This window comes from Felis catus, chromosome F1, assembly GCF_018350175.1.
Source record: "Felis catus isolate Fca126 chromosome F1, F.catus_Fca126_mat1.0, whole genome shotgun sequence".
Taxonomy (NCBI): Eukaryota; Metazoa; Chordata; class Mammalia; order Carnivora; family Felidae; genus Felis; species Felis catus.
This window is the reverse complement of record NC_058384.1, coordinates 51,195,147-51,206,435: the sequence shown is the minus strand read 5'-3', so window position 1 is coordinate 51,206,435 and position 11,289 is coordinate 51,195,147. Positions and strand designations below refer to the sequence as shown.

General features: G+C 32.8%; 1 non-coding gene across 1 annotated transcript; it reads right to left on the bottom strand.

Moving 5' to 3' along the window:
* Positions 1 to 4,986: 4,986 nt before the first annotated feature.
* On the bottom strand, positions 4,987 to 5,092 carry LOC111558500. Its single transcript, XR_002739398.2, has one exon. It is a non-coding gene; the product is annotated as a U6 spliceosomal RNA (small nuclear RNA).
* Between the last annotated feature and the right edge of the window lie 6,197 nt (positions 5,093 to 11,289).

The window sequence follows — 11,289 nt, the reverse complement described above, 5'->3', positions numbered from 1 at the left end:
GTTCTTTTCAAACAAAAACTAGCATTTTGTGCTAGCCATTATTTAAAAGCATATCACTGTGCAGTTTACATAGATAACAAAACAAACTGTAACTTTCTCTTTAAAGCCTTTTGCTTAAGACTATTTCTTAAAGGTAAGGTAGTTATCAGTCCCTACACAATTTACCTACCAACTCTGACATCATTGTTTCACCTAACAGATCCATAGATCTGTATTTTCATTTCTACTTCTTCAGCCTCTAAGGCAATTCAGATTTACATCTCTAAACATGTAACTACTGGGGTCAACTAATCAGCTACTAAGAGCAACAGTACTCTCTATATGATCTACCTGGTTTGTTCCCATAATTCTTTTTAAGCATTTTTTAGGTCAATTTCCTAGTTAAGACTCCATTTATTCATTCTAGCACCCACGATGTTTCAAGCTTGTTAATAACCTCTGACTATTTTTATCAGAATGGTGCCAGTCATTTCAAAGACAAACTCCTAACTCCAGGCAATCCCTTACTTCTCTCCTCAACTTAAATGGCTGCTCTGTCACAGCATACAAATTTATTGCCCTCTTCTTTTGTCTGGTTCATTTCCAATCCTGTAATTTGCATGGCACACAGATATTCTTGGAAATAATTCCTTCTTCCACAGTATAAAGAAGTGTATCTAGGTCTGTTGTTTCCTTTATATGGCATAAAATCATCTATATCTCTGTTGTCTTTCCAGAAAAAGAATTTCTTAATAATAAATTGCTTCACAAAATATCATTCTTTTCACCGTGATCATCTTTGTTATCTTGGCTGGCAATTTTTCGCTGCATAAAATGTTATTGACTAGAACTGCATAAAATATTCCAGGAGAAGAGATATGATAATTTTTTAGAAAGAATTAAAATCAACATATTTTGAATTATTATATGCATGCAAATTAACTTTTAATGTATCATTGTATTCAAATATATGTATATTACATACTCAAGTTGGTTTCCAAATTGTAATAATTATCTTTGTTTCAAATGTAATGAAGTTGAAAATGAGAGTTTAAAGAGAAAGGAAATATTTCAAATGATTACTTTGATTAACTGAATGATATCTTTGTGTATATGGAATCAAAAGAATGACTAATTTAATAAATTAACTCAAGCAGTCATTTGATAGGTAAAATTCGTATAAAGCAATTGCTTGTCATCATGTAGCTGTGCTAATTTGCCAGATTATTTAACTGTGTAGGATTTATAGAAATAGAGTCACAACAGATTTATCTATAATCAAAAACACTTGCATATTTCAATCGTTTTGAGAATGTGACTTCAGTGGTTTAAATACATTTAAATGTTACACAATAGTTAACTTTACATTTCATCTGAACACTATTCCATGCCTTTTCCCAAGTTAATCCAAATGATGCTTATTAACTCAAATGAGTTATTCCTTTTAACAATAGAATTATTAAATATATTTCAAATAATTAAATGCTAAATACTAGCTGGCACAATCAGTTGATTTCTCTTATCTCCCATAATTTATTCTTGCCCTTTGTCACATTCCAGGAATTAAAGGATCATAATAATTAATCCTGTATATTTGAACTATGATAGTTTTTCTTTCAGATTAAAGATTTACTTTTAGATGAAGTATTATAATATATCGGTATTATTTGTACATGTAAATAAAACTACCCCAAAACAACAGCAAAACAATGAATAAGAGACTCAGTTTATAATTCTTATTTTCAAGTAAACAGAAAACTGAGTTGATATTAGGAGTTAAATTTTATCTCCAAGATATTTTGTTATTATTGTTATGACTGGTTGTCTACGACTACTGACCTCTTAAATGATATAAAATATGCAGAAATTACTGAGCTCAATTCTACCTTTATGTGCTATTACAGAAATACTAAAGTGATAAAATTGGCCTGCCTATATGTTCTACTTTCCAGATGTCCTAATTCTCTAGCAGATAGATATAGGGAGCAAGCCTAAGGCAAGCTGGCAGGCTGCAAACACCCCCTACCCCCAGGTGGGATGTGTGTGATATCCCTCAGGCACTCTTGGCTGTCCAAGGACAAAGGACTGATAGAGATCATAGTCCTGCAGGACCTGCGTCTCCATCTATTTACAAATATTTTAGTAAATCACAAGTAAAAGGCAATCTTATCAATAGTCTAATAACCAGAAAGTCATAGACTCAGTTTCCCAGAGCCCTGACATCACCCCTCCACAGTGATATGGGAAACAAAGACAGAAGAAAATGGCAGTTAAAATTAAATTTCCTTATAACCTGCAGCCCATTGACAAATACTTGAGGCAGGCAGAGTAAAATATTTCTCCAGGAACTCCTTAGTGTCTTAAAGTTAATGCTTTGTTAGAGGGAAAAACAACCTTAACTTGACAATAGCTAGGCCTCCAGTATCCTGTGCATCTTCTTTAACATATGAAAGTCTCATTGGAAACTTCCCCTGGACTTTACCTCCCCCAACCCCAAGTATATAACCAGTGTCTCCTCATGGTCCTGGGGCAGCTCTTCCTGTCCAAGGGTCCTGTCCCCATGCTTTAATAAAATCACCGTTTTGCACCAAAGACGTCTTCAAGAATTCTTTCTTGGCCGTCTGCTCTGGCCCCACGAACCTCACTATCATCCCAAAAAACCTCATCAGATATTACTGGTATTCCTTACAATTCCTTAATTCTACACAATGTACAATTGGAATTGGAAGAAAAGTAGCTGTACCTAGAGAGAAGCATTTCATTCTAATTTATTTTATGAGACTAATAAAATCTTGATATCAAAATGAAACAAAAATATTATGAGAAAAGGAAACTGCAAACCCAAATATTCATGAATAAAATAATATATACATATAAATTGATATATAGATATAGATAATTTATAAATTAAGATATTAACAAATTAAGTCTAGCAATATAAAACAGACAGTGATAAATTACATCCAACTTATGTATATCCTAGAATATAAACTGAAGCTGAAGCTCAGAGCCTGGATTGGAGCCTGATTCAGATTCTGTGTCTCCCTCTCTCGTGGTCCCCCACCCCCCCCATTTCGTGTTCTGTCTCTCTCTCTCAAAAAATAAATAAACATTTAAAAAAAAAGAAAAAAATTAAAAAGTTGTTCAAAGGGTGCTCTATTGGTTAAGTGTCTGACTTTTGATTTCAGCTCAGGTCTGATCTCAGGTCGGTGACATTGAGCCCTGCATTAGGCTCAGCTCTGAGAATGGAGAGTGCTTGATTCTCTCTCTCTCTCTCTCTCTCTCTCTCTCTCTCTCTTCCCTCCTCCCCTCAATAAATATTTAAAAAATAAACAAAAAGCAATTTATATAATTTCCATATATACAGATTAAAAACATATGACCATCTTGATAGGTACACAAAAAAGTAATTAACACAATTAAAGATAACACTTAATGAAAGGTTGACAACATTCAACAATTTAAAAATAGAACATAGAAGGACACATTTCTGTCATAAAAGATATCTTTCTAAAAATACCACTACATTCATATTAGAAGTTCAAGATTAGGAACAAGGCTAGATGTTGATTCTTACCACTTTTATTCATCATCATACAATTGTACATATAATCATTGGTGTATTTCTTGAGAATGTGGGGCAACAGAAACTCATCCCAGATGGGGATATAAATTGGTACAGTTATTTTGGAAAAGGATGTTTTCATAAGAATATTTCTCTGTAATTGAAAAACTGATTTTAAAATATATTTGGCAATAGAAAGAGCTAAGAATAGCTTAGGGTCACTTGAAGATAAAAAATTTACTTAAAATCAATTTCTGTAGTTTGTTTCATGTTGGAGAATGAATTTTGACAGAAGTCCTATGGTAATTCAAAGGGAAAAAGACAATCAGTACAATATGGATAGGATGTATACTAGTAAAACAAAATAAAGAACCCAGAAACAGACCTATCGGCATAGGGAACAATAGCATGAAGTTGAAGAGGCATTACAAAGAAATATGGACAGGATAGACTTTTCGATGAATGGCACAGGTACATCAGTATAACCACATTAAAAAGGAAGATAAAACAATTGTTTTGTTTTGTTTTATACTTTATCCCCAAACCTAAATAAATAAATGAATTCTGAGTCGAATAACTAAACATGAAATAACAAACATGAAGGTTTGTTAATAGAATACTGGAAAATATATTCATTATGTTAATAAGGGAAAAAGTATTTAGATAAGACTGAAAAAAAAGTCTTTTCATAATGACAGAGGTCAGGAATGCAATCCAAACTCATAAGTGCATTTGAAACCTCTGTTTCCCACCCATCAATATTAAATTGACCAAAATGAATAATCTGGTCAAACCCAAAGTCAAGAGGTGAGGAAACGCAATCTGCTATCATGAGGCCATCGCAACGGTTTAGATATATAATACCTGCTGTGGAGTGAAAAAATCAAGATCAATAATTTGGCCAACCACAACTTGAACACAAGCTAGAAAGAAAACATTGACCTTCATTTATTTCTAACCAGATATTAAACTTCTGCAATAATGAATTTTTCATTCATTTAAAAAAAATTATGCATGTCATGTTTGATAAATCAATGTATTTATTGAACAATGGGGAGCACAACTATAAACTTTCCCTCACACAAACAAAATTTCTCTCTAGTAGAACCAAACAAGACTTTTAGACACTGACAATTTAATCTGGAGGCATCAGAAAACAAATTGATCTAAATTGGACGGACAAAAATTCAAGGTTTAAGGTAAAAAATCAAGTGTTGTATATTATTTTCCATCTCATATAGATTCTATTTACAGTCCTTTTTATTTTTTAGGTGTAACTCAACTTCATTCACATGTATTTCTAGTGTTTACAGAAATGTATTTCTAATGAAATATCACAATTTTATTATTCAGTGTCTCACATTGTGCTTTGACTCATTGTGTTTTTGTTTTTTATTTTTTTTAATTGAGTTAATCTGCAAAGGGCTCACTTGGGAACTGCACAAAATTCGAAATGTTTCATGAATTTGTATATCATCCTTGCATAGGGGCAATGCTAATCTTCTGTGTGTCTTCCAATTATAGTACATTTAGTATTGAAGGGATCACATAAATCTATTATTTTGACATGTGTGGTTTTAGCAATAATTACCATATTCCCACTCAGATATAAAAAAAGTAATTTTTACTAAAACTACAGAATACGTTTATATAATGATATTAGTGCTTTCTTTATAAAATTATCATTTTTTAGTCTATCTTCCATTTACTCAATTACTTTGAAATTGTGAAAATGTACTTTACCTTGAAGCAAAGTGATCTGGCAGGATATCTCATGTATATTTGAATGAATATAAGTAAAATATTTAAGTGATCTTAACATGGACTTATTATTAAATGAATTATACCAGTTCTCTATTGTTATATAAAACTTTGAAATGAAGTGAGCAAATAAATTATGCAGATGGGAAAATTGAATTGAACTGATTATTAGCTATCCACCTTACCCCTTCGCAATGAAATTCAGAACTCCACATTGGCTGTATACAACTAACATTAAATTAAATACGTCATTGAGTTTTCAACAGCAGCAAAAGTTACAAGTTACTGTGTTTTTATGAGACACCTTAATTTATAAAGGAATATTGTAGATTTCAAATGTTTTCTCTAATGATTGCAGGGTAGTGCAATGGTTATTTAGGCTTCTTTGGAGTATCTTTTTAATAAAGATTAGTTATAAGAAAGGACTAATAAGAGAAATTCAGGTAGAACAATTACATTTCAGACAATTATTTTTTAAAGCTAGAAAAATTATCTATTGCACCTAAAGTAATGCTGTTTTTGTATTTATGAAACTTCTAAGAAAAATGTGTGATTTAACAATATCGATCTTTTTATTCTTATTTAAAAAAAATATGTTGGATTATTACTACAATTTCTTTTGTTGCTGATACCACTACAAATGCCTTCATGAATGAAGGCAAAAATGAGTAACTATGAAAATATATGGACTGAACATCTACACATACACAAAACATAAACATATACATATTTACACAAATATATATACAGTAGAAAAAAGGAAATGTGTTTCATTTTGCACAATTTTTTCTCAGATTTCCAGAAGAAAACATTGGGAATCCAATTTTTTAAATTAGTAATATGCTCCACAGAGTAGGATGAATCAAAATGTCAATATTTTCAACTTTATTAGCCAAAAACCAAAATGAAACCTTGAATTAAATAGCTGACAATTAAAAAGTCATAAGACTATTTGAAAAATACATTTGTCAGAATAAAAATAACAGTATCACATGAAGAACAGGTAAGGATAATAAACCAATTAAATGCATAAATATATACCATGTAAAATTATCATTTTAGATATGTATTTTTAATTTTAATTTTGTAATGTTTATTTTTGAAGGAGAGATAGAGCATGATTGTGGGGGGGGGCAGAGAGAGAGAGAGAGAGAGAGATAAAGAGAGAGAGAAAGGGAGACACAGAATCCAAAGCAGGCTCCAGGATCCGAGCTGTCAGCACAGAACCCAACGCGGGCCTTCAACCCATGAACCGTGAGCTCGTAACCTGAGCTGATGTCAGACACTTAACCAACTGAGCCAGCCAGGTGCCCCAGATACATATTTTTAGAGTAAGATAATGTATATAGAAACTTTTTCAGAAATATTTTAATTTTTTATTCTTTTTTTAAAGATAATTTCTAAGTGTTTATTTATTTTGAGAGAGAGGGGGGCAGAGAGAAAGGTAGAGAGAGAATTCCAAGCAGGCTCTGTGCTCACAGCACACATCTCACAAACCATGAGCTCATGACCTGAGCCAAAATCAAGAGTTAGTCGCTTACTGGAGTGAGCCATCCAGGTGCTCCTATTAAGATAATTTTTTAGAAAAGTTTTAGGTTCATAGCAAAATTATGGAGAGTTAAAGATATTTCCCATATACCTCCTGCCTTCACAATAGCTAGCCTTCTCCATTATTAACATCCCCCACCAGCTTTGTACATTTGTTACAGCTGATGACCCTAAACTGACAGACCATAATCACCCAAAGTCCAAAATTTATATTATGGTTCCCTTTGGTGTTAACATTCTATGGATTGATGAATATATAATGATATGTATTAATCATTATGGTAATATACAGAGTATTTTTACTGCACCAAATAACCTTTTCCTCTACCTATTATTTATCCCTCTACTTCCCCAACCCAAACCTGGCAACTCCTAGTATTTTTACTGTCTCCACAGTTTTGCCTTTTTCAGTATGTCATGTAGTTGGAATCACAGTCAATAGTTTTTCCAGATTGATTATTTTCATTTTGTAATAGGTATTTAGGGTTTTTCCATCACTCTTCCTGGTCTCATAGCTCATATCCTTTTGCACTTGAATAATATTCCATTATCTAGATGAACCACAGTTTATTATCTCTTTATCTACTGAAGGATATTTTGGCTGTTCCTAATTTGGGAATTATAAAAAAGATGCTATAAACATCTGTGTGCAGATTTCTATGTAAATGTAAATTCTTAACACCATTGAATAAATACCAAGCCTCCTTCTAACAACCATATGAGTGAACTTTGAAGCAGATCTTTGAAGCCATTTGAGTCTGGAAATGGATTCACCACAGAGAAACTTCAAGGTGACTCTGTGTCCAGCTAACAAACTGATGGTAGAGATTTTGATCCAGAACCATCTAGATAAAATAATTCTTTGATTCTTCTCCTACAGATATTATGGGAGAAGAAAGTTCATTAATTTAAACCATTAATTTTAGAATAAATTGTTACATAGCAATAGATAACTAATGTGTGTGATGTTTTCAAAAACTTAGTCAACTCATATTTTTTTGAGCACCGACTGAATGCCAGATATTGTCCCAAGTACTACAGATACAATTGTCAAGAAGAGATAGGATGACTGATTTCATTGTGCTAATTTCCTTTTTTTCTTGATTTAGTATTTCTTGCCCTGTTTCAATTTTCTTTTAAATAAAATTTTAACTATATACCTTAGTAATTGAGGGTAATTATTAAGTATTTAATGTGAGACATATTTCACATTAAACTCGTTTCTTCATCATAACAATATTTTGAAATAGAAATTTGTGCCAATTACTAAGCTGTTATTTCATATAAATACCAAATTTACCCTTCTATATCCTGTGATTCAAGGGCTAGACTATGCAAGCTGGTTTAAACTTTAAAGTCTGGTTATCTATGAAATTTTGCCAATTTGGAGTATTTTAGAGAAACTAGAAGGCAGGAGGGAGTAGCAAGGGATATGTTTCTTCCTGTTTTCTTACACTTCTACTCAATGTTGCCTTGGCAGCACTCCGGGCTGGTAAGGAGAGGTGACTCTACTCTCTAGCTTTGTTTGTTACTCCCAGAAACAGCCTTATTCTTACTCTTTAAAGGTGCCAACATCAGAAACACATCCTTAAAGGTCTGGGTTTTAGAGCCTCAGGGTCCTTTTCCAAATGTCTAGGTTCTTACAACTCCAATTCACACTCCATTTTTTCTCCAGGTCTGATCATGATTCTTCTAGTAGTTACTGTTTCCATATTACTTTAATGTTTAATATTCAATATTTCTTTCAGTTATGCAAAACCTGAAAGCAATTCGTAACATTAAATTCTCTCTCTTAAAATGCTTAGTGTGGTTTCTGTGTTCTAAGTGTGCCCTAGATACTATAGCATTTTTTTTTCTCATATTGCTGAGGGCCATAGAATCTCTGAGTGGAAGTGCTGAGTTGAAACTTATATGTTGTGGCCAAAGAGCTCTTTCACTTAACAAGTAATCTCTTTTGTTATGAGTTGTTATACATAGTTTTTTCAAAATTATTAGTCTTAGATATTCTAAATTAAAAAATAATAATCTGCTTTACGGGTGCCTGGGTGGCTCAGTCGGTTGAGCATCCGACTCTTGATTTTGGCCCAGGTTATGATCCCAGGGTCATGGGATACAGCCCTGCATTGGGCTCTGTGCTAGGCATGGAGCCTACTTAGGATTCTCTCTCTGTCTCCCTCTGCCCCTCTACTCTACTCATTCTCTCTCTCTCTTAAATGAAGAATAATAATCTGCTTTAGATCTGAGATAAATCAAACTTCTAAGAAGCATACATTTTACCCAATATCACGTATTACTATTAATTTTGAGGACACAAGCAATTGTGAAGTAAAGGCAAAATAGAAATAAGTCAGTAACAGCCAACTCAGCCTCCCCATTCCTTTCATACCACATTTGTATAAGATGTGAACTAGCATTTATATATGAGGATAACAAATGATACTTCACAAAAAAGAAATATTTCATTTAAGAAACTTCTTCCATTTTATACCTAATAATTTCATTATTTAATACTTTGCAAAGAGCTGAAAAAGAAATCTATACATTACAGATCTGTTTAGCATAATAATTCTAAAGAGAATAGATACATTCTATGACAAATATTCCTTAGGTAGGGGCTCATTTATAAATACCATTAATGCTTTTACTGTGAAGTCTGTCAATAGCATGTTTTTAAGGGAGTTTTACTGGACCTTTTCTCCCCCCCCCCACCACCCTGGTCTGTCTCTAGGAAAAATAAATACATACATTTCAGGTCCACTATTAAACCTTTTGTTCTCCAGCTGATAGTTGCTTAGATATTCTTCTTATCTTTGTGTTATGCCTGCCTTTTATAATTTTAAGTGTATAGGATTTGGAGTATTATACTCTCAGTGCAGCATGATTCTTGCTTTGTCTCAGAATTTAAGTTACGCTCATTCAAACTGTTGTTATAAGTTGTTACTATTGGGAATTTTGTTAACCTTTATAATTTTTATTTTGAAATATGTGTGAGATATACATATTTGTATGCATTAATGTGTGTTATTAATATATATAGTTTATATATTTAGTTAGTTATAAGAAACTTAATATTATATAGTTACTAATATGTAGTTATTGATACATATTAATATATAGTTAGTGATAAGAAAACATAGAGTTTAATTGGATTTAGACAGAATATTGCTCATGGCATTGAAGAGAATATGAACTTTATGTTCACATTCGATTCCTTTGTCCTTCAGGTGTGGGAATAACGCAGAACGTGCCTAGGTAGATGCTGAGTACATGGTGATCTGTGTCACAGTTGAGATATACTCAGGTTAGGGAACTTTGATCTTACCAGGGACCACTGATGAACTTGTCCACACTTTGCCTATGAGAAACATTTTATCGTTTCTTCCCCCCACCCCCGGAATATAAGCAAAACTTCTTCAGAAGAAGGAAGGATAATTTGACTTGCACTATCTCCACATGTAAATAAATCTGTTTGCATCACTTGTGTGGCTCTGTTGGTTAGACATGCAACTCTTGGTTTCAGCTCAGGTTGTGATCCCAGGGCTGTGAGATCAAGCCCCGCGTTGGGCTCCATGCTTATGTGCTTATGTGCACGTGTGGTCTCTCTCTAAAAATAAAAATAGAATACAAAATTAAAAACAATATATCTGTCCACATGGGGACACTCTGTCTAGCTTTTATGTCTGTTAATGCATAGAACTGTAAAGGTGCCAGAGACATGAAGAAGGATCTCCCAGTGGAGATACAAGCTTATGATATGTAATGCAAAAAATAGAGGCATTCCTTTCTTCTGGATCATCTTTTACCTTGAAATTTAGTCTACAAATATAACAATGTGCTTGAATATAATGATCAAGATAAATCTTCCTTTCTTTTCAGATCATACAATGGGGATCAGTTTATTCCTAGACTTCATATCAAATAATACAAGACTCATAGAAAGCATGATAAGCATACTCAGCAAAGGTCAGCAAAAAGAAAATCTTCATCCTGTATCCACATATCTCATTGATTAAGAAATTTGTTAAATAACACTATTCAGAAAATGACTGGCTTTGATATTTGCCTTTGATATAGAAAGAAAAAATGCTTCACGATAATAAAATGACGCTTGGAGATCAACTTGCTGGCTTCCTACGGATTTACGTATCTTCTGTAGCTTCTTGCTTACCAGTAAAATTTCTTCATCTCTGTTATAAAATAACTCACATAACAACAGAATTTATGTTGGACAAATAGTATATTTTCTTTAGATTTTATAATTCTAGCATTTTCTTCAAAAGGCAATAAAATATTAAAGTAAAATATGCAAATATATCCAGAGTCCTCCACATCTATGGCATCCCCTAGCAATGGTGTGATTGGACTTCCTGAAATGGAAATCCCAGATGTTATCAGATACGACAAGCCCCATTTCTGAATTCTTTAAGAAAAATCTG